General features: G+C 39.0%; 1 protein-coding gene across 2 annotated transcripts in view; it reads right to left on the reverse strand.

Moving 5' to 3' along the window:
• The window catches only part of ppp2r3a (protein phosphatase 2, regulatory subunit B'', alpha), a 79772-nt gene that overhangs the window by 52571 nt on the left and 1748 nt on the right, over positions 1–25453 (reverse strand). Inside the window, exon 2 of one of the 2 annotated variants that reach the window (XM_057334051.1) lies at positions 14479–14545. The exons of the other annotated variant lie outside the window; for it this stretch is intronic. The gene's annotated coding sequence lies outside the window, so the exon portion shown is untranslated. The remainder of the gene's footprint in view (positions 1–14478; positions 14546–25453) is intronic. 2 annotated transcript variants of the gene reach the window in all.

Here is a 25453-nt window from a genome sequence, read left to right on the forward strand (position 1 = left end):
TTTTTAAGTACTGCAATATTTTAATTATGCTGTATTAATTATATCATGCCAAGTAACAACATTTCTAAATACAATTTTCATAGAGCTATAACGTTCCAAAACAAGAATTCTCCAAAAGAATTTAAAATCTGCTCAAAAATAAGTTACATAAGCAACAAATATAAAACATAAGCAATGTCCCCTGTTACATGTATGTGTGCTCAGACACGTCTGACGTTTCTAACAGTCTGTTGTGATTTCAGCTATAGCATTATAGAACAATCTCGGAGCTCTTTCTGGACCTCGGCCTGTCCAGAAAGGTTTATTGATAAAGATAAATTTGCCTATGGAAAACTTCCAGAACACACCAAGGCATTTGGGTTGAGTAAGAGGTGGTGTGACAGTGAGTAAGACCAAAAGAGAGAAAGAGCTGTGAGTGTGTGTGTGTGTGTGTGTGTGTGTGTGTGTGTGTGTGTGTGTGTGTGTGTGTGTGTGTGTGTGTGTGTGTGTGTGTGTGTGTGTGTGCAAGCAGACAGGAGAAATTCCCTGCATCCTGGATCCCTTTTCCCCACTCTAAATAATAATCCTGTCAGACAGCTGACCTGAATTTGTCTGGTTCCTCCATGGCTGTAGCAAACCTTAACCTCTTCATTACCTACAAACTTAAGACTTTATAAACCCTGCATATTTTCTATAAAACACACACTTTAGACATATCACAAGTCAAAGCATTCCTCTTGTAGACTAGAGGCATTTTCAACCGTGGACTTGTTCTAGTAGTTCAACTGGATATAAATTTCTGTTGTTCTAAAGGTTTCTGCAAGTCAACTGTCACACTAGGGCACTAGCAGCACCTACATCATGAGTTTAAATGGCAGGGAACACACAAACTGGTAAAAATATATGCCTTAAATGCACTTAAGTTGTTTTTATAAATTGACAGGCCTTGCAAAAATCATGCAAACGCTTTAACATTCTGTTTCAAGTGGCTTCTTCAATTTTCAAAGGCAGTTAAAGACAAAACGCACAATGACATCACACACAGTGTGCTGATGCTATGGTGAATAAACATCTGAGATCTTCTACAGGACACAAGTTTTCATCTTTAGCAGACTAGAGACAGGAGCTAAATGCGTTCACTGTAACCTACGTCTGACCCCTCTCAGCCTCCCAGCACTAACAAGACACTATAGTCTGCATGCACTCTCAAAGCTATTGGTTGCACCATCATCTTAGTTAAACATTAGTTACTCCTGGGGCCCTACAAATCTCAATTGTATTCTAACACAGAAGAAGCCATACTGAACTTTCCAGAACTTAAAATACAACACACAGCACACTTCCTGCTGGCCTACCAAAACAGCTGTGTTCGTCCACCATCTAAGGCCTATACACCTCTCATCCAGGATGGCCCCATTTACTGTCAGATTTTGGTTTCTGAACAAAAAAATAGTCATCAGTGCTGCATACAAGATACAGCAGTAAATGTGGAAACAACTGAGACTACGTACTTAGACCTACTGTACTTAAGCATCCTCAGTGTTAAATCGAACACATATATGGTTGTGGAAGTCTTAAAGTGATTACCGAACACAGGAAGTGCGAGATCGTCAGCCCTTACACTTATTCTGCTCTGTCTGAAAACGTTTTTTTTCCAGAGGTTAATCAGGACAGCACTAATGGGCTTTTAAGTGTTGTCGATAAAATACATGAATGTCGACAAGGTTTTTAAAAAACTGGTCAAATTTACAGGAAGAGCAGAGACGATAGCCAATGCTCTAAAATGCCTTGTAGAAGCTGCTTTATTTATGGCCGCAACAGCATATAAATGTGACCACTGTTAGAGATCAATTATCGCTACAGGTCCGGCAATTCTGGACAGCCATTATTTCACTGAATTGCCCAGGGGAGTTCCGACCATTTCCTGACTGATCTTAACAGCTCCAGATAAAAACAGCAGAACTGTAAAAATATACAGCTGGCATGTAAATGAAACATCTACAGTACACTACCATCATGATAAGACTTATCACTGCCCAATTGCTCTCAGCAGACACGTATCGGCACGTCAACAAGGTCTATATATAAAACTCTTTTTATTGTTTAGTATGAATTGAACTTCATACAACACTTTCCTTTTTCAGCCTGTTCCCAGGCCTGTTATCTGTTTTTATTTAATGATGTCATTCGGCAATCCCAAAACAAACACCAACAACACTAAGAGACTCCACCCAAGCTTTAACCCCTTTTGAAAACAATTTGCAAGCAATGTAGAGATGAAAACAAATAAAATTGCCTGGCACTGTAGTTGCCTAGTAAATCACGGTGCCCAATTCATATAAAAAAATTACATGCGCACACGTGTTGGCACAGTGACTAGAGCTCAGTAACACCTACTCTGAATGACACTAATAGGTCAGCCATGACATCTCATACATCTGCTTTATTTTCTCTGGAGAATAATACAAACTTTTGTACAAAGTATATTAGCACATTTTCACAGATTTCATGTCTCACAGTCATTCATCTTTTGTAAACCGTCCATGTAGTAAAGTCATTAGCTTACTGCTGCTGTCTCTGATGGACGTGCCAGGGGCATACAGCATTTTCCAAAAATGACTGCACCAACTAGGAACGCTCAGTCCAGACCATATACAAATGCAAGTAATGAATTTAAAAGGACACTGCTTTTGCAGATGTTTCCAACGTCTGATTTGTGGCTGAGCTTTTAGATGAGATCTAGTTAAAGTGCCTGTTTCCAAACTCAGCAAAATGTCTGTCCCTGCTCACGCTGATGTCAAAGCACCTATCCATCTCAGCGCTGATATTTTAAAGCTCATAAATAAAGAACAGGTGCTGTGACAACTCATAACATCAATAATCATGAGACCTCAGGCAAACCGCCAATATTCCAGGAGGAGGATGTTATATGGAGCTTAACACATTCAGTCCTTGCTTCCTCTTAAAGTCCCCGTGAACCAGAAGTTGTGATCGTTTTTACTTCCGTATTTTGACGCATTTCCGAGTGAAATGGAATTTTGAATGAGAAAAAATAGGGCGTGGCTTTCGTCTTTCTCTGCGATTTGATTGGATGTATAAAAACAGCCGTTGCATTTTGAAATGGAACTGGCAGCAGACTGACAGTTAAAGGGGAGGGGTTAACGGTTGCTCCACCCAAGCCGTCTAACATACGTCATCTAAGATGGATAGTCACTACAGGATGGAAGTGCATTTTCAGATTTTAATTAAAGATTATGAGGGCATCCGATTTTTAAAAAGAGACTGTAGAGACTGAAATTACCCACATTGATAAACTATTTACAATAAATGCTGCAATATTCGTGAAAAAATAGGCAGGTATTTTTAATTTCACTGGGACTGTAATCTGGGCTTTAATCAGATGTGACGCAGTTTTGCAGTAACAAGCTTTTATTTCTGCCCACACTGCAATGCTGTGAGATGCAGGACAAAATAGGCCAATTAATGAGGAGGATATTGGACCAACGATCTGGCACGAAGCTGCAGAAATAGAAATTAATCAAAATGTTTTGTCGGTCATCACAGGTGATATACTGTAGACAAAAACTCTTACATTGAAGAGCTTTTATCGCATGTTGCCTACTTGCGTCACATCTGGTTACAACAAAGTATTAATCTAATCTGCCTGTAATGCAATGCCTGAGGAGTTGGTGGGGGTTAGAGATGTGCGATATGGCCCTAAAACTCTATCACGATATTTTCTGGTATTTGTTGCGATAACGATACAAATGACGATATAACTATAACACCATCCACCTCTGTTTTTTGCTGAGTGAACCTCTGTTCTTTTCTAAGTGATAGTAGCTCCATGTAGTCTAGAGCCTCAGAAATACCCCAAATCAAACAAGCTCCTAAAATATACCTACAGTATTTTTGTAAATATAAAATATGATGGTGACATTCGACTTCAAAAGGTTGTAGTAAATAAATAATTAAATGAACTTAAACTCCATAGACACATCAGGTCATACCTAAACTGTAGTCTATTGTTGGGTGGAAACGATGGCATCACGCTGTCAATCACTCTCTCGTGAACTGACTGAACCTCTTCTCTTCTCACAGAAACATATCTGTCTATGACTCGAAAAAAAAAAAAAATCTTATTAAATAATCTACAACATAATACAAACTCGCATTATTGTACTAGATGTAAACAGGCAGCAGTGCGGTGCGCGCTGCGTCGCTATGAAAGTCCATGTGAGCGCGAGCTGCGCATTGGACGCTCCGTTCATGCATCTTGTATAATGCACAATACGCATGCGCTCAAAACATCTAACGAATGTTTAAATAAAGACTTTTAGCTTTTAACAAACGAATTAAATAAAACGAAAGTGAAACTAAACATCAACTCGGATGCATCTACAGTGCCATCCTTCACGAGAGTTAGAGCACCTCTTTTAGTGCACTCTGAAAACTCTTTCTCAGCTTCAAGTCTGCTCTCCGCTATGCCAGTTTTCGCTCTGCATATGAGCTGTGAATGGGTCTCACAAAGAAATACGTCATCAACTAGGATTTAGCGTTTATATCGCAGGAAGACTCATTCCTATCGTGTGGAGAATTTCTACCGGTATATTGCAAACTATATAATATTGCCCATCCCTAGTGGGGGTAATTAGCAGCTAATAGTCATGACGAGCAGATCGAGGGGAAGCGAGTGTGTGATACTGTGCAGGGTGAACGTGACAGCTGTGTTTGCTTCAGATTATTTGACTTCAGATATGGAGCCCCAGCTTCCCTGCTATGCTACAGCTGGGGTGACATAAATCAATACAGGCCACAAATTGGCTCCAAGTCTGAGTCGACCTATCAAAAAAACAAAATTGTCAGCCTTGTCTGCAGCTAGAATTAAGACGCTCTATAATGTGTGGAGAGAGCCATCCAGTTCCGTCCCTTTCATCTTAATGGCAGCTGCTCGCCTTATACACAATGTGACTTGCATGCTATTATCTTTGCTCATGGGTCTCAGTTTTATAAACACTGGTGAATCACCTTAGCTATCATTTCCATGCTTAAATAACAAATATTTTGTTAATTCATAGTATTGAAGGTTGCTTGTGAAAATGAATTCCATCAAAAGCTACATCTGAACGAAAGGAGTTTTTGCCAGCATAATGATACAGTTACAGCATCTACCAGATGGGGCTAACTTCCGCAGCCTATAAGCCAAGCCCTGATCCCTTGACTGAACCCATGAGACAGGCCAAACAAAACAAGTAAACAAATATTCTGGAGAGGATGTCCAGTACTGAGATGCTGTTGAGGTCCACGGTAACAACCTTGAAATGAACAAACCATCTGACGGTCAAGTGATCCAACACCACAGCCTTACAGTTCTATTTACAGAGCAGAGAACAGCTATATTGAGTCCATCATATCAACTGCATCCTAATTCACACACTCTTGAGTCCATCATCAGCAGTATTCTAATTCAAAGTATAGATCTCTACAGAGTATGGGGCGTTTTCAGACTAGTATAGGCATTTCTCAACCATCCAATCAAAAGGGGCAAAAGCCCATTTCTGAATTATTTGGCATTTCTAAATAGGATAGGCCTTTTTAACCGTCCATTAGAAGAATAGAAATGGGAATCAGCAACTTGATTTTTGCAAATCAAATGCCTATACCAGTTTGAAAACGCCCCAGAATTGAGAAACGCCCCTTTTTGTTCTGCAGAGACCCCAGTCTCCCTAATTCACAAACTCTATCATATGAACTGCATCCTAATTCACACACCGTTGAGTCCATCATATCAACAGCATCCTAATTCTCACACCATTGAGTCCCGGGGGGGCCCCAAGGCCACGAGGGCGGGGTCACAAGCAGAGGTGGGTAGAGTAGCCAAAATCTTTACTCAAGTAAAAGTACAAGTAACTAGAGAAATTGTTCCTCAAGTAAAAGTAAAAGTCACTAGTTTAAAAATTACTTGAGTAAAAGTAAAAAAGTATGCAATGAAAAAACTACTCAAGTAGCTAGTTACTTAGTTACTTTGTATCTGATTATATAGGCCTACTTCATAAAATTAATATTAACGCCAATATTTTAATATTACATTTTAATCAATATTTTTAATTATCATAATTAATTTTTTTTATTTTAATTATCACAAAATCATAAGCAGATATCTTTGCAATATACTAGAGAGACTAAAGAATAGACAAACACAGAAGAGACAAGCATTTCTGTAAATTTCATCTAGTCCTGATGTCAATGTAGTTTACACAACTTATTTAGAATAATAGACCATGTCAAACTAAAGCATGAACTAAACTCAGAGCATTTCCTAAGATGATCTAGAACATCTGCAGTGCTCTCTTAAATGAAATACACATTTTTGAACAAAGCTCATGTTTTCTCGTGTTGTGTCACGTGTGTGTTGTGAAACGCTCTTACTTGTAAACAAACAGTAAACAGTGAACCACACGCCCATCAACAAGTTTTCTTCCTTCTGTTCTTCAAATGTATATTTCTGCAAGCCCACGTCTCTGTGTCTGACAGGTAACGCGCATGTTGCTGTGTCTGACGAACAGGTCGCGCGGGTGCGCGCATATGGCGGGCATTTATCATTGCTGGCAAACAATATGACACATTTGCAGTTTTGACTGTATAGATATAGATTAATATCCACTTCATCCAACGCTCTTTGTGTTCTGCGTGTTCTTAAGTTCCGCGCTACGAGGAGTGAGTAATCCTGCTTCAGATGATTCAGATCGTGCTGCGAACTGAACAAATCATTTGAACTGATTCATTAGCCTATTCAAGTGGTTTTGCCCATTGTTCAATTAATGCTTTCAAAAGAATCGACTCAAAAGAAAAGAATCGATCACTCGGGAATGCCCGTAAAAAGAGACGACGACCTTGAAATAAACAACGCGTTTTAAAAAGCATATTTTAAAATGAAGGAACGTCACGCAATGTAAGTTATGTAACGAAGTAAAAGTACAGATTTTCTATTAGAAATTTACTCAAGTAAGAGTAAAAGTACACACTTTTAATTTGACTTAAAAAGTACATATTTTCCAAAATGTTACTCAAGTAAATGTAACGAAGTAAATGTAGCGCGTTACTACCCACCTCCGGTCGCAAGATGATTCACCAAGACGTATGTGCAAGTTGAAAGCTCACACAATGTCAGTAAATGTGTTTATGTGGAGAAGAAAATAAGAGAAAGGGGAAAGACACACTGTAAACCCTGATAAGTTAAGATAACTCAAAACATTTGTGGAAACTTATTGCCACAAAACTTTTAAGTTGATAACTCAATTCTTTTGAGTAAAGAACACTAAACACGTAAGTATAGTAAACTCAAAATAATTCATTTTTTATAAACTTAATTTTTCATTTTACATTTACTTGTGTTTCACTTATCAATGTTGTCATGAAGGAACAACAGCCAATTACAGCTGTAGCATTATCAATGTAATGCCTTTAGATAAAATTTGAAATGAGTCTGTTTTCCTCCTAAGCAAATGCTTTACTCGTCTGCACAATGGTTAGCTCATTAAAATCACTAATGCCCCAAAACTCTTTAAATAACAGAATAGAACAGAATACTAAACATGTATAAGCCTTCCCCCATTGTAATTTTGATATAAATACATAAAATAACACTTTATTTCAAGATTTACTTCCATTATCCAGTCCACACAAAGCATGCTGGGAATCGCTCTGACATCATTGGAAGATATAATTTTTTTTTTAGTTAAGTGACTTATTTTTGTGTCCCTGGAACTAAAAATATCAAAATAGTTAAACACACTTAAAAGTTGTAAGATAAATGAACTTTTTCACAGTTTTGAGTACAGTTTGCTTATTTTTGATGAGTAGATTATACTGTTCGGGAATACAGTGCATGGCAAACACTGATGCAACTGTGAATGACCTTTCCCCAATAAAAGAACACCATTCCAAAAGTATACATGAACACACATGTTTTATGATTATTAAGCATAGCCACAAGAGCTGGTGAATGCAAGCACACTCAACAAAGCTTTCATTCTAACGGAGCCCTAAACCTTTTTAATCATGCAAAGCTCTACCCTGATTTGATGAGAGACATATATCTTCATTCCGGGGCCTATTACTGTCAAGTCTCAGTGTAAAGCTTCTTAATCGTGAGGATGTATCATAATCAGAAACAATGACTCTACCATTATCAAATATTAAACAGTAAACAATATTATCTCGCTTCACTCATATGACCCACTGGTAATGTCCAAAGAGTGGAAGAAAATTGTGCCTTCTTATATAGCAAAGACACTGTGATTAAATGAAAATATGTCCATCTAAGGTCATGCTGTGCAGACTGCATTAAGCTGACTGGTGAATTTTAAATATGGGCCTGGGTGGATTTCCCATTGGTCGCTGTCTGCCGACAGCTCTAATGATGTGAGAAAAAGAATAATATAAAAGGCAGCATATGTGGGCATAGGGAACTGCAGAGAGAAGCTGGTGTTGTGTTTTATTATGAGACCCGAGACTGTTAGAATGCAAGCCACTGACGATATACTGTAGGGCGGCGCTTCCTTTTACAAGCTTTTTTGCATGTGGAACAATAAATATTTTTAGAGAGCTAAATTTGGGCCAAATATGAAGGGGCTTGTTCAGAGTTTAAACCGTTTCTTCGGGTCTCTGTTTATAACTTGATAATCATGTTGTAAAAACTGCCTGACCAGATATTTAGCTATATCACTTTATCTCCAAAGCCATTTTGTACGAGAAACTTGCGATGAAGTGCTTTGATCAAGTGCTCAAACATTACAGAATCAGCAAACTTTGTTGGGCAGCGCAGACGGAGCATCAACCACCATAGAACGTGATGTAGCTCAAGATAGCAACTGACTGCCAATTCACAAAAACAATGCTTTGGTTTAGTAGAAGAATAGAGTTCTGCCTTGGGTAATTATGTGTAACATGTGGGCCATAGGAAAGACGCCAACCACTGCCATACCGATTTGGTTTACTAGCTTACTTTTCTGCTGACACCCCCTTACTATTTAATGTAAGGCGTTTGTAATCTATTCTTAGTTTCGTCTTAGTGCATGTGATCCTCAGATCAGGTCTGGATAGTCGAGACTGTGCCATGTAGGATGGAGCGCACAGGCTTCACACATCCATCCTCAGCTGTCTGACAGAGACAGAGTGGCTCCACTTCCCAAACGTCACAACCCACTCTCAGAGAAGACGCCTCAGTTTTAAAGTGCACTTTGTAGAGGAGAACTGTGGTTTGCCTCCAGTAAGTTTAAGCGCTGCTTAAACCTCAAAAGTCAAACAAAGAACTATGCAATAAGCATCAGTTCGCATCACACGAGTCAGACCAGTGACAGGCCCCGAACTTTCAGGCATTACCATTACAAGCATTTAAACAGATACATGAATATACAAGCAATAAAACTAGAAAACACCATAATTTATAAGAGTGATAACAACAGAATATAGGCACTAAAAGGACTTGAACTGCTGTTTAGCAACTAGTATGCAGAGAACAAAATGAATTGCTGAATAATTTTTAACTTAGAATGAGCCAAATGAATCAAACATTCATATGCTTTGCATAAGAAGGTAGACAATTTAGGTAAGAAAAATATCTTTGTTCAGCTGTAACAGGCACATAAACAGCAATGTGGCGTTTTGTTGTACCACACCACTGCTTGTTAAAAAAAGAGCACTGTGTCACTGTGTCACTTCTCCCCATTACTGGAAAAGCGACAGGCTCAACTGAGCTCCGTCACCCAAAAAAAGAAGCTAAGTTAGTAGACGCTACTTTTAGTTACACCCCGACACTGAGTCAGACTCAAAATTAGAGACTGGTCAAAGCGGGAAGAGTAGGTCATTCTGCAGGTTCTGACTCAGTGCATCTGGAGCTGGAGTCCTCTCAAAGGATTATACATTTGTTCTGGAGTTTGGAGTGATTTAAGGAGAAGAGAAATGAGGCAGAGAATGACATGCATACTCTGTGCAGACTGTTCTTTATTAGTCCTCAATCACCTTTAAAGGACCAATACTGCATTTTTAGGAGGATCTATTGACAGAAATACAATATAATATACAAACTATTTCTTCAGAGGTGTATAAAGACCTTACGTAATGAACCATTAAGTTTGTAATACCTTAGAATAAGCTATTTATATCAGAGCGGCCCTACATACATTGAATTCGCCGCCATGTTTTGTACAGCAGCCCTAAACGGACAAACAACTCTACAACGCGCATTTCCTCTTCCTCTCCGCTGCGGTATCGTGGTGAAACAGATCGCGGGAAGATCCGTGATCCGTACGGATCGTGCTCTCCGGTGCGGAACGCATGTGACCCGCGGATTAACTGAAAGTTTATTCATCATTGACTAAAATAATAAAACGCACTCTCGCTCGCTCTCCAGTTTCAGCTCCAACGCGCTCTCGCTCTCTCTCTCCAGTATCTGGACGAGTACAATATTAAAGCGGTTCCAGATAAACAATGACGCTCAAAACTGCTCCGTCACACAGCTAATATTACAACAACAACATATCTTGGTATGTTAGTATGTTACTCACATACTGATCCGAATCAAAGCAACCTCCTCGGAGGTGATTTTTAGACGATCTTTCTCTCCAACGACTCTCTGCTGGAAAGTATCTCCATAGATATCTGTGAGTACATATCTGCTAAAAGACTTAATCCTAACGCGTCTCTGCTGTAAAGACTTTATAATATTAGCACAGGTCCTAGCTCCTGCCTGACTTTTATCCTTCTTTTTAAACTTAAAATCCACAAACCTTTTATTTTATGTAATACATAAGTCATAGCTCTTTCTACAGTCTTTCTAATGCCCGCAAAATCTCTTCCCTGCGTCAACATAAGAACGACATCTTTTTGTACTGTGGTGGCCACCGTCGTGTTTGGACTGAGCGATTCGTGGCAAATCTATAATACAACGCTAGTGGCCGCTGTTAATTAAGAACACCTTTAACACCTAAGTTGTGTGCACTCTCTTGACAGAATAAAAACATTGTGGTGACAACACTAATAAATAATAGGAAGAGAGAAAAAAACACAACGGCTTTGACTAATTTTTGAACTTCTGATGTATTGCATGGTACTGCCCTGAATTGGTTCAGATCTTTCCTTTCGAATAGGAGTTTTGCTGTTAGGCCGGACCTTTTCCTCATCTGCTACGTTGACTTGTGGAGTCCCTCAAGGATCCATTCTTGCGCCTATGCTATTTGCCATATACATGTTACCATTAGGGTCAATCTTTCGCAAACACAGGATTTCTTTCCACTTTTTTGCAGATGATACACAAATTTATTTGCCCGTGCGAAAAAGCGATGAGACCTCGCTGGACTCCCTTATGCTTTGCTTAAACGAGGTTAAAGCCTGGATGGAAAGTAACTTTTCAAATTTTAACACTAGTAAAACTGAGCTTGTTTTGTTTTGGAGGGCCAGCCATGCATGGCGTGATTAATATAGGTGAGCTGAACATTCTCCGTAAACCAGTGGTCAGAAATTTAGGGGTTTTGTTGGACAGTGAGTTGAAGTTTGACAAACAGATAAATTTGGTTGCGAAATCTGCTTTTTTTCACCTAAGATTATTGGCAAAGGTCAAAGCATTTTTATCCTTCAAAGATTTGGAGAAGCTGATTCATGTCTTTGTGTTTTCTCGACTTGATTATTTTAACTCCCTATATGTGGGTGTATGCCAAACAGCCGTAAAACGGCTGCAACTAACACAAAATGCTGCAGCTAGATTTTTGGTGGGGACCCGCAAGTACGACCACATTTCTCCTGTACTGGCTTCTTTAAATTGGTTACCAATCCAAGCTAGAATAGATTTTAAACTTTTAGTTTTTGTCTATAAGGGTCTAAATGGACTAGCCCCGCCTTATCTATCTGAGCTTCTTCAGGTTTACAAGCCACCCAGGTCTTTAAGATCTTCAGAACAAGGGGTTCTATGTGTCCCGAGGACCAGGTACAAGCGAAGAGGTGACCGGGCTTTTGCAGTGGTAGCAACAAAGAGGTGGACCAGCCTACCATCTTATATCAGACTTGCCCCAACTTTAAGTTCTTTTAAGAGTTGCTTGAAGGTGTATCTCCTTTCTGTATCTTGTGTGAATGTAGAGGGTTGAGTCGTGTTCTTAATCATTTTATTGTGTCCTTGTCTGTTTTTATGACTGCTAGGATTTTTGGACTGTATTATTGATTAATGGTTGTACAGCACTTTGGTATAACGCCCTGTTGTTTGAATAGTGCTTTATAAATAAATTGAAACTGAAACTGCTACCTTTAGCCCACTTTTTCTCTTACATCTGCCATTGACTTTGGTGCTTTGTGCAAAGATATCCTCACTCCAAGTTTGGTTTTTAATATAATCTAAATTATTAGGTATGTATTGCCTGAATACTACAGTATGTGTTGTCATCTCACTGACCAGCTCCTTTATAATGAACAGTGACAAATGAAAATTGTAATACTTGACATGAGAATATTGTATAGTATCATGAGGTAATGTACTGCATCGCATGGCGACGTCTCATTTTCTCTGCTAACAATCAAAAACAATGCTAATTGGCCTTAGCACTGGTTACATAAAACCATTAAATCCAAAAATCATGTAATTTGCCCACTATGTTTCAGGGAAAAATATAACCATTGCTCGCCCACAAAACCCATGGGGCCGCATGGAGACGTGCCTTGAGCACATCATTGTAGGCTGTTTGTGCTCGACTCAATCAAAAATGACAGACATAGTCTCAGTCTCCAACCAGATGGTTGTGTTTTCACTCAAGCTTCACAAACTCATTCCTTTGGGATGGGTTTACTCCTGTTATGCACAAAATTACACAACCAGTGCGGAGACCTCTGGACTTACTTTTGTTAAAAAACATACATTGAGGTCTAGACACGTCGAAGTGAAAACAGCTGGTTTTATTTATTTATATTAAACATCTATGGCCGCAAGATATTTGTCCAGTCTTTCTTAAAAGAAAGGTTTGGTCTTTGAGCTGGCACTCCATGTTTTCAATATTTCAACTCATGTGTTCCAACCGATGGATAAAGTGAATGTTAGGCTGTGCTGTAAACCTGTGATTAAGAAAATCAGAGGAAAACTCAAAGCAGTTAAAGAACAGAACTTCACATGTGGTTTACCAAAGCTGTCAGCTGTGATTTATGACACAGGAATAGGTTCACATGATGCAATACAACAGAATCATCAATTGGCAAAAATTTTGCTTAGCTGGTAAAGGCCAGTTAAAAAATGATGTCATTGTCTTTCATTGAGACTATCATTGCTATCACGCAAACCCCATTCACACAAACCGCTGATCACACGTCACGTGTCTTTACGTGATCTTTACGGCATGTGTGTGAACGCACGTACAGATTCCAGAAAATCACCGGCAGTGTGATGAACAAAATCTAACAATCCCGGGACAAATTCCTGGACACATTTTCCATGTATTTTCAGGATCTCTGTGTGAAAACACTAAAAGAGAGAGCACTACAACATTTGTGTGACATAATTCATTAACATTATTAATCTTAGCTTTATTTGCCGACCTCATATGAAGTGTCTACAAGAACAAAAAATATTTTCAAAGTCAGTCACTTTACAATATGTCCATAACAATAACAAAACCTGATGTGTTTCTGACATCACCAGTCTGTCTCTGTCTGTTTGTCTGCATGTCAGAAAAAAAACAATAGCTCTTCTCTTACTGTTCATTATAAATTTCAAGGTTTCAATGTGCAGACGCATTAATCTGAATTTGATCCTGTGCTTTGTCTGCTTTGCCTGACTTTTCTTCTTTCAAAGGGAACTACACAGAGAGGGAGTGGTGACTGTATTTTCCCATAAAGAGAAATAATCCAAAGAATAAAATGCTGGGAGGTTTCCTGGGTCAGTCTTACTTCACTCCTTAAGAATGTCCCGTGAGACGGAGGCCAGATTGTGAGGTTGTTTTACCACCGCAGTAAGTGTGACTCATGTGCGTTTCTGAGCACCGTGGCTACACTAAGGTGGACCACGCAGCGTTTCACACAAAGCCGTCGTGATTTGTAGGTTAACAGCATGGCTGACTATCAACATCTGCTGAGAGTTTCTCTTTTCATCAAACTCAAATAATCTTTATAGAGCAAAAAAGTGAATACAGTCGAGGGCTACAGGCTGTGTCATTACCGTCATGTGTTAGTTTCCTCAATGGCATTTGAAAAGGTCCCTTGTCAGAAATGGTACATTAACATACAAAAAAGAAATAGACGTTTACTTGTTCTGAGGAGACACACAGGTGTTCGGTATGGTGCCTTTGGGGTTCGGTGGTACAGTGGTAATAGCGTAAGCTCAACCTTCTGCAGCCATTACGTTTGTAGAAACCCAGTAAAATAACATGTGCTTGGGAGTTAGATTAAGCGAGGAAAACAAACAAGCACCATCTGTCAACAATCACATGGGCTTAGTTTTAGCTACCTGCCCCTTCTATTCATTACCTGTTTGTTGTGAGTCCAGCACTGGCACAGCACAGCTCTCGCATTCCAGAGAAATTCTTACCGCAACCTGTGGAATAAAGAATGTAACTCTGAATCAGTGTGTCGCTAACATTGACATTTTTAAAACAAAAAAAGGGCTTTTGGTTCAAATGAAAGACAGACATGCTATATACCACCCACCTCCTTCTCTCCACTTTTTTGAAGAAGAACAACTAAATGCTACACTAAAGACTTTGTGAAGTTTTCCCCTTGAAAAATGACTTATTCAAACCATAATGCAGTGCTATATGACACCATGAATCACTTGAATATAAATCCATTCTGTTCCACTGAAGTCTACCCTTACGGTAAGTGAATCACTGGCATCCACCCATAATGTAACCACAGAACTAGTGGCATAATCAAAAACAATGCTGTTATCCAGGTTCTAACATCATGGAAAAAGTGGCATACTTCTATAAACTATAGAGCTTTCCCATGTGCCCACATCTGCTCTTGCAATGTTCTCCTTGACTTAAGTCTACTATAAGAAAAAAATGGATACAGAATATCCTCACTATAAAAAATGATTTGTTGTTACCTGGCTGCCACAACATTTTTAGTTAGTTCAACTTAAAAATATTAGTTAAAGGGGTCATATGGCACAAATACGTGTTTTTCTGTGTCTTTGGTGTGTTGCCCCCCATGCATGTATTAGACACGTAAAATTGCAAAAATTAAAGTGTCGGAACAAAAGATCTGAAAGCAAATGTTCACCAAGACCTGCCTGAAACGCCTCGTGTAACCACACCCCCACAAATTTACATCAGTTCGTGGTATGATTTGACTAAGACCGCCCAAATGTATACACAAGTAAAGTGGGCGTACCTTTCAGTACAATTGCTTTGGAACCTGAAGTTACAAATATGGTAAAAGGCGTTAGATTTACGTCACACGCTTGCAGTATTCGACCAATCACTACGCAGTGGTTAACTGGCCAATCATAGCACATCTCGCTTTTCAGAGCCATGAGTTTTGTAAAATCTGCACGTTTCAGAGAGGCTGGGCAAAGAGGAGATACAAACATGCATGGTATGTGGAAAATACAGTGTTTTTGAATCTTAAATCGTCTATACACATTGCATTACATCTAAAACAAACAATAATATTTGTTTTAGCCGTGTCATTTGACCCCTTTAACATAACAATTTTGCATCAAATTCACGTAATAAAAAATTAAGTTACCCGACTGCCTTAACATTTTTAGTTAATTCAACGCAAAAATATTAGTTATTACTTGAATTTGATGGAAAATTGTTATGTTAACTAATATTTTTAAGTTGAATTAACTAAAAATGTTAAGGCAGCCAGGTAACTTAATGGGGCTGGGACGGTGGCAGTTTTTTACCACCGCGGTGGTAATGGCCAAATTAACTGCGGTGGTTGGGAAGTATATATTGTTTATATAAATAATATTCAAATTATTATATTTGCATGTAGCAACCACATGACGAGTGGAAGAGAAATATAGACCTTATTTAAATACTTTTTGAAATATGATGTTTAATGCACAAATGTCGATGTCCATGCGCAAATGTCCATGTTTAATGCACAAATCCATCAGTGAAACGGCACACAGCACAGCAGCAACATTTAAATAAACATAAGTAAATAATGAAAACTTAAATAAAGTTAAATATGAAATAAAAAAGCTCTTTTTGCAGTGACAACTTGAGTTGTGGCGTATTAACACTTGCAGTCCTTAACAATTCCATTTGAAACAAACCATTTAAACCTACCTTAGCTTTCGTATTCAGATTGCCATAAAAAAGTTACTTTTTACTACTCATTGATGGGAAACTAACATGTTGACACTGTTCAGATTAAGATGTGTACAGCTGCACTAAATGCGCGTTCAGAAGATGTGCTCAGAGCGCAAATGAATAGATGTTTCTCTGCAACCGCGGCAACCTGCGCACGTTCCGACGCCAAACAAGCAGGTCATAGCTGGTTTTGATTTTATGTAACGGTTCATTTCAAAACAAGATCCAATGCAAACCCACAGAATAACCTGGGTTTTGCCGCGCAGGCCCGTGCTTGAACGCACCAACGGTAACGTATGCCAATAATTTCTGTGTTAATGTAAAATCTTTTAAATAAAAACATCCACAACTGAAAGGCTACAAATACCAATCCTTATCGCAACTGTCATTTTTATTACACTTATATTTGTCACAAATGACGTGCACTACCGCCGGTGGCAGTTCACCACCGTCATGGCACTTTACCACCGCAGTGGTGCGGTTGTCACGGCCACCATCACAGCCCTAGTTCAAAGAACAAATCAATTAACATGCAGGTTCTACGGTAAGCAATAAGGGACAAACACATATTCAAAGGAGCAAGTTACTATATTAATTGCATTACAATTTTTGTGTAAAATCCTATTACTTATTGAAAAATTAAACAGTTTTGAGTTGGCCAGTGGGGCACTGCCTTAAAAAATATTAATAAAAGACATTATTAGTTGAATAACGAATAAGTGATGAGCACGGTTACACATTAGTAACTACATTTCTGCAGAAAACTTTCCATTTTTGAAAAAACTTTTCCTTTATAGATTTTCAGTTTCTGTAGCACTGAAGGACAGTAAAATTAATCACTTGGCAAATTGATTCATGACATCATTACAGTTTGTGTCAAGACTGGGTAGATGTGTTCCAAAACTGCCTAAAAAATAATCAGCGGCTTTTGGAAGCACTCCATGGCCACATTTAATGTTCGCTTCATCATGCAAAGCTGATATATTTAGCTGTTTGCAAATCCCGCCTGCCCGAAATTAGTATGTATCAATGTGAGTTTCAATGCACATGCATTGCCCAATGGGACAGCACAGGCCATGGCTTGTGCGTTGACTCGAAAAAGAAAAAAGATCATGATTGAGTAGGTGCAAAACTTCTATGCTCCATGATATATTTTTCTTGGCCAGCATCAAAATTTTAGAGCTTTGAAGGATTGTTTTTCTTGGCCTTTGGACCTTTGGCTAGTACATCACTGTCAGACAACTGACCAGACCAATGTCCACTCCTAAACCTTTAACCTTTATTTATCATTTTACCATTATCATTTTAGAGGTTTGTTAGCATTTTCATAATGTATACATTGAACAATCTCACTAAAACATTCTTGCTTGCGCATGACGTATGTTCAAGCACATAGGCCTACTATTTCTACAATACACTGGTTTTATTCACAAATATATCTGTTACATTTTTAAGTAAAATTATTATTTTAACTACCTCTAATAATCAGTTTAATTCTTATTGTAGGGGGAAATATGACCAGGACATGTTTCTAACAAGTGTTGAGAGAATGTTTACTGAATGTTGGACGTATCAGTCTATTTGAGCAGCTACTGAACTTGTAACCTCAGAGAAGTTGAGGCTATTTAGGTTCTGTATTTTTGGAAACCTTCAGATGAGCTCAGTGTTGACCTGACCCCGAAGTAAACATGCAAATATAAATGTCCCATTTTAACATGCTGCGTGATAGGACCTAGTTTGGCAGATGCATATGGTATAACAACCATTTAAAACAACAGGCAAAAACAAACAATGACACAGGCCGTTTTCTCCATGGCAAGCTTGACTTTTACCAACAATTACCCATGCAATCTGATCATTTTAACAGTTTAAGACTTGGTCAGACCTTTGCTAGATGAACAAGAAGTGCAATGTAACCTCTCATGCCCTAAAATAAACAAAAACATAATGAGGCTCAATCTTTTATACACCCTTCATAACAAGCTCTTACAAGAAAGTTGTTTTTATACGAAAGGAGGGATACACACATTTACAATTTACACCCATTACTGTCCCACCCTGGGAGGAACCATAGCAGAATTTATTATTACTGGGTGTTAATCCAGAACAAAGTCTTCATATTTACACGTCTGAAGTGAGACCAGTAAACAGAAGCATTACAGAATCAGACAGAAATTTTGATTTCAACATAGCTCAATCTATCAAGAAATGTACTGCAACTGTGCCACTTTTTTATTTTTTTTCAAAGGGCTGGTTCACACAAAAACTAAATTTCCTTCATATAGTTCATGTCATTCCAAACCTGTCTGATATTCCAGAGCTACAGCATTTATACTTTTTGGGGGAATCAACCTATGAATGCCTTACCTGATTCACATTAGACTGAAATAGAAGAAAGTATTTTAACATCAAACAAACACTTCAGCTTTAAAGCGTTCCTTTTAGGGATGCACGATAAATTATCCACCATATTGGTATCGGCCGTTAAATGGTCATTTTTAATGTTATCGTAACTGCCAATAATAACATTTATGCCGATATATTAAAGCCTATAAATCTTAAATCATTTCCTCTGGTGAAACTACTTCATCTGCACTGTTCACAATTAAAATACAGTACAGTACCGTCTTTCTGTCGTGAACATTCCCTTATTGCTATTATCAAAACATTGATGATGTAGATACAGTATTTATGAATGTGTAAATTATAGGAACAAAAGCATATTGCTTGAATCAGACTGCTGTCTGAATGCTTTCTGTCTTGAGACCTGTTAGACATGTGGCTATTGAAAACATTTTTCTGGAAGAACATCTATAATTTGTTTATTAAATATACCAGAAAAGTTTGAAGGTTAAAGAAAAGTTACCTGGTGTAAAGTAGGCTTGGTACATGATTTTCAGGGGAAACAAGAAAACTAATGGTTAACTTGTTATCCGCGGTGAATGTTTTCAAATAAAAGCAGTTGTCCCCTTTTTGCCTTTTGTTTCAGTCTTAGGGAATTTATTTTAATATTTAGATGCTGTATATCGGCCACTAGTTATCGGCTTCCAATGTTAAAGAATTATCGGTTATCGTTATCGGCCAAAATTTACATATCGGTGCATCCCTATCCTTTATCTTAATACCTTTTCGAGATTTAAAAAAGCTAACGAAAGACAACACATAGCGCAACAACAAATACATACATTGTCTTATCAAGTAAACATTACAGGCCCTTGATGCATCTCCCAAAGGAGTCCTGACCAAAACATCAGCAAGAAATCTCCTATCTTTGATTTTCACAGTAACATCTCAACTCTCAATAGCACCCTATGCCTGTAGATGCTTTTACTCTCTCTCTCTCTCTCTCTCTCCAATTCAGCTTCAGTAGCCAGTCCACACCAGTAAGGCCACACCTGTGCTAGGTTACAACATCTGTTCAATCAAACTTCCTCTACTCTTAGTTGAAGTACAAGCCTCCCAGAAAATCCCTCTCTACTCCGCCAAAACAAGTCCTTCGGGGAGAGAGCGAGAGGAGGAGGGGGCTTGGGAGCACGCCACCTTCCATGCAGTCTGCTCACTTTGCCCATCCAGCTGCAAGAGCATATGTAGCCATGGAAACTACTTAAACGCAGCTTGAAGGAAATGTGTCATTGTGTTTGAGTAATCCAGCAGAATAAATAGGGTGAAAAGAGAACACTAGCTGCTAAATACTAATCACGTTTGGCCACATGTGGCTCAAAGGTCATTTGAAAAATGCATATCATAAATAGAAGTATTTTTGCCATAATATGGAAGTGCGTTCCATGATCCAATACAATACTACATATACAGCCTAGCATTGATATTACAGTCATGTAGACATGTTGCAACCTTGTTACAGTCTGTTCCATACTAGGAACCACACCTATAATCAGGGTGTTTTCCAGGGAACAATAATTAAGATCTTTCCAAAAAACAATGCCTGAGCTCAGAGTTTATTCCCTGCAGACAAAGAAATTCTGTCCTATAATCTTACAGCAAAAGGTGCTGCAGATTTTAATCTATTGAGGTTTCATTTTGCATTTAGAATTCAACAAGAAACCCAGCATTGACTTTCATACAGGAAATACATCAGTATTCAACAGCAGTCCTCCGAGAATTGCTAATCCCTGATGGCTTGTAATAATAAATGTTTTCTGAAAAATGTCAAGGGATATTAATAGAACATTGCAAAGAATTTTCCAGAACACTCCAATCTCTTTCTTTCACAATACCAAGACTAGTCTACAAATCCTATAGTTTTGACCTATCTGTCTTCATATATGTAGGTCTTGCACGGTCCACAGGGGTGCCATTACCGGTTGTACATGCTCTGAAATTATGCACATCAGCCTGCGAGGCAGAATGGATCACAGGCACCCTGAAAATCTTGACGCCCACGAACCACCTCAACATGGCCTCAGTCTAAGATCCAACATCCACTTTTTATCCAAAAAGACAAATCGCAATCAATGAACCACAACAGACTGACCAGCATGGTATCAGACCCATCAGGTAGCATTCATAAACAACATCAGCAAGCTCTGCATTTATGGGACGTGCCAAAGCGTTTTAAAGCATGTTTTCGGCCCTCTCTCTTTTTTCCCTTAGGGACAGGTCTGATTTACGATCTCTGCTTTCTCTCTATGTTTCCCGACTGAGCAATGGAGCCATTAGGCTGGAGAAAGAGGGAACGAATGCATAGTGAGCACCTTCCCCCTGAAGTGTTGGGGTGGAGCCACCCACTTCGACCCCAATCTGACTCACAGCTGCCGGATCCATCTAAACAACAACAATGTACACCATCACATTTAATACTTTATTAAATCATTTACACAAAAGATGTTATTTTGATAAATGTGGTTTTGTGTCCATACAAATGGAAGTCAATGGGGTCCAGTATTGTTTGGTTACCAACATTTTTCAAAATATCTTCTTTCTGCAGATGAAGAGAGTCAAGAAGGTTTGGAAACCAGGTCATATTCTGAAGTAGGCACTAAAAATCCCCTGCATGTGCTAAACAGTTCAGGATCCACCGGTCATTGTGTTCTGTTGTGGTAATGACGTTTAGAAAGAAAATAAACAGGGGAGTGGGGCGGCAACCCTCTGGTATTACTATTCCACATGCTTGCCGTTCCCATGGCCTCACCCCTCTGCTGGTTTCCATAATTAAAAGAGAGGATCATTTGCTGGCTTTCTATCCGTTCACATTTTCATCGCCACAGTAAAGTTCAAAATCCTAATTTATCTCAACGTCGTACCCACAATAACATCATGCCACAGTAGAGGCAACGCCTGCCATAAAACATTTAACACAGACAAATATAACCCTACAAGGTTCTAAGACTGTCATTCATATAAGGCAATAAGAGAGGCACACAACTAATCCACACAATAGCTTTGTTCTCTTTTTCACTCCATTTTGCCCTCTTTCCTTTCTACGTTTCCTGTGGAACTCTTGGCAGCGCTCCTGGCACTGGAAGAATCTCTTTGCCTCCACGGCTGAGTGGACAACACAAAAGAGAACAGTGTTGCGACGGAGGACACAGATTGGCCAGCAGATTGGACATTTGCTCATTACGCTGCATACCGCACGCTACAGGGCTGTGCAGTGACACCAGTGCTGCCCTGAGGAAACACATCCCGCTGTGAGCATGAGGGATCTCAGGCAATGGGCTCTGCTCCAGAACTGTGCATAATACGCTCTTTATGAGAAAGACCTGCAGCGAGGAACCCCTTAAAGAGCCCCCAACCCCTTGTTTGGTATTGCTTTGTATCAGAAGGAACCCAGGCTCAGGATTAGATTACTGCGGAAGGATTGAAGAAAGTTTAAAGGACAGTTTTGTGATGGGCATCAAGTGCAAAATAGTGACATGGCCTTTTGGAAATGACCACCCATCACACTGGGCATAGGGATCTTGATCACAGCTATTTCATCTGGAGGAATGAGGGATAATTCAGCTGTGGAACTACACTGGAAAACACAATGATTTCCATTGTCTTATTGATGTGCATCACCATCTTGCACACAAGATAAGGCATGTATGGTTTATGTCATCCATTATGTCACAATCATTCGTACAGCACCAAAGAATTCTGGTTCACATTTCTTCTCAGATATACATAAACAATCTGATCCCAAGTGATAAAAGTTCAACCTTGCAAGTGATTTGTAAACCAGTAATCCATGGATTGCGCCTAATTGAACTACAGACGATCAACATTTGTACCACCAAACACAAACTGACTGCTATTCACAAACTCAGATTATATCTATTAAACATAATTTATGCACGTCTACTCTCAGTCTGCTAAAGCACAGTGGAAAACACTCACCTGCTCATTAGCTGCTCTTAAACCTGCGGCACACACTTTTACATATCAGCTTCCTCACGCCTCTTAAACATCTTGCATTACCTCAAAAGAGAAAATCTTAACCACAGAAAAACTGCTCTCCACTTATAGATTTATAGTTACTATGGCAATGGCTGAGTTTTAAATAAATTGGAGGGAGCAGTTTTCAGATTTCTCCTCACCTGCCATGCAATCTGAATGCTTGAACAGACAAAGGCATTTTTATCAGAGGTCACCAGATTACTGTACTGCTAGCCTTTAACATTCTTTTCTTTCCAGTACAAATGAACATTCTGCAGGGAAGCTATTTGTAGTGTATACTAAGCCAGCAGAGTTTAATATATCATATGATGAACAGTTGATTGAATATCATCAAATGCATGACTAAAACTTATTCAGAATACCAACAATTTCTAACTCGATCTGTCTATATGGGCAAGAATATAAAACAGTGAATTCCCTAAATAATACTGATAAATGTCAACGTGTAATTTGTTGGAGGATCTATTGACAGAAATGCAATATAATATACATAACTATGTTTTTTCAGAGGTGTATAAAGACCTTACATAATGAAGTGTTATGTTTTTTATTACCTTAGAATGAGCTATTTCTATATACATACACCCCGGGTCCCCTTGCATGAAATTTGCCATGTTGTTTCTACAGTAGCCCTAAATGGACAAACTGCTCTACAGAACGCGCTTCGTAAATACGTTAACTTCCTGTGGCAAAGAAGAGCTGTTGGTTGCAACTCGCAACCTCACTGCTAGATTCCGCTAAATCTCATACACTGGACCTTTAACACATCCACATTGGATCACCAAAAGTTGCAGTCACTCATGTCACCGGAAATCGCAAACTTTGATATACAAAAGGAAAAGAATGATATCTGGCGTGTGAATTATATGTTACTGGACGTTGCTGTCGGTGTGAAAAGGGCTTTAGAGCTTCAGCAAGCTGCCCAATAGGAGTTATGAGAGGGAGTTACCACATCCTGTGAAAGCAGCTGAGAAATGTCTATACACAAAAAATCGTAAGAGAGTACATCCTAAATAAAAAGGGTCATAAATAATGAACAGATCACATCATAGGAACACAGCCTGAGATTTGGCTTGCATTGTAGCACAAAAGTACAATCACAAAAAAATGGACTAAATTATTTTGTTTACTTGCCCTTGTACTTCATTTAGTGTGTGTAAAGTGTGATTCAGTGACAATCACCCTGGACTGTTCATTTTTTCCGCCCCAAGCAGGCATTTCACCCTCCCTTGCTAAGGCTGAAATGATGGAAAAACTCCAATCAAAAAACACAACACTGCCTTCTGACAAACCAGGACACAAACTTAACCAGCATTAACCTCTTTTCTGAATGGCGCCACATGAATCTCCAAAGAGGCACAAGTCTATAAAGAACTGTGGGAATTGAACCTTGGCCCTTAGAAATATAGAGCATTCAAAACAACTCCCTTCACACAAAAGAATACACTTTCAAATCCTTCTCTGCCATGGTGTACCTAGCTTCAGCATTACGTATGGCAAGATACGTAATAATGTCTGAGATTTGCTAAGATCTGTTGTTATGGTTTCCGAGCGATTTTGATCATAACCCCACTATTCCACTGGGCATCACCAGGGAGCTGTCACATCTTATTCCGCAAGCCTCAGATCTCCAATAGCAGTGAGTCTGCACCGCGCACACACAAGTCGTGAGCTGCTAGTTTTATTCAGGGCACAGACAGCAGGGTTTTGTATGGAAATAACTGCGCGAGGAGATGGGCCTCACACAACATGAACGTTTTTGCATCTAAATTAAACTATATTCAGAAGGTTTCTAGGGAATCCTCTCCCTACAGCGATGCTGAAGTTTGCTAAATAAAATCTATAATGTTTGAGAAACATTGTGGCATGGAAATACCTGAGCTTAGAATGGAAGAGAAGACAAGTTGAGAAAGCAAGTGATAAATGATGGAGAGAGATCACAATCTTCGTCCGCTTGCCTGAGGGTTTTCTTAATGTTGCACCGTGGTGGAAAAGGCTGTTTTTGGCGATATAAACCTTCCTGAGGTGATCTCTTCAATCAACATAGACAACATGCATACAATAAATGGACTATCCTGGGTGAACCTGGCATTGTAAACGTATTTCATTTAAATTTTCTGTGCTTACCAAGCCTTTCTGGTTTGTAAACACAAGTTGTGTTGTAATCCTATAACATACCATTACAGATGCTCATAATGGAAGGAGGTACACGATGACATTGGGGAAAAAATGAATGAGCAACAAATATCACCTGTTAACTTTGATTAAAAAAAACTCTACAACGTATGTACACAAGTACGACTCATCCAAATATTGCTTTTTTATTCCTACAACTACAAGTTCAGTTTCAAACTATCGATTCTATCTATTCTCCATATGTGGTAGGAGCTAACAGGCTGTTAAATTTGAGGGGTTCATGAGATGGTCAGGGCTGTCTGCTCTTTCTGAAGATCTTGTGCAGGTGTGGCCTCCATGAAAGCTACTTGAGAGTCCAGCTGTCATTTCGTGTCCCGCACATGGTGGGACAACCGTTCAAATCTACAGCAGGCAACAGTATAGCAGAGCTTCCATTCAGTGACGGATTACTTCCGATACATACTCTGACTGGGGGCTGTTAACATTCTTTTCAAACAACCCTTTATAAATCCAGCGTGCTTGTTATTCATATAACAGCGCTGACTTTACTCAAATGTTGTCTAATCTGGCAACCCAGAAATAGACTGTCTGGGCCACCAAATGGTTGCAAAAATTACCAGGTTTGCTTTGCTCAACTTAAA

This window comes from Triplophysa rosa, linkage group LG5, assembly GCF_024868665.1.
Source record: "Triplophysa rosa linkage group LG5, Trosa_1v2, whole genome shotgun sequence".
Taxonomy (NCBI): Eukaryota; Metazoa; Chordata; class Actinopteri; order Cypriniformes; family Nemacheilidae; genus Triplophysa; species Triplophysa rosa.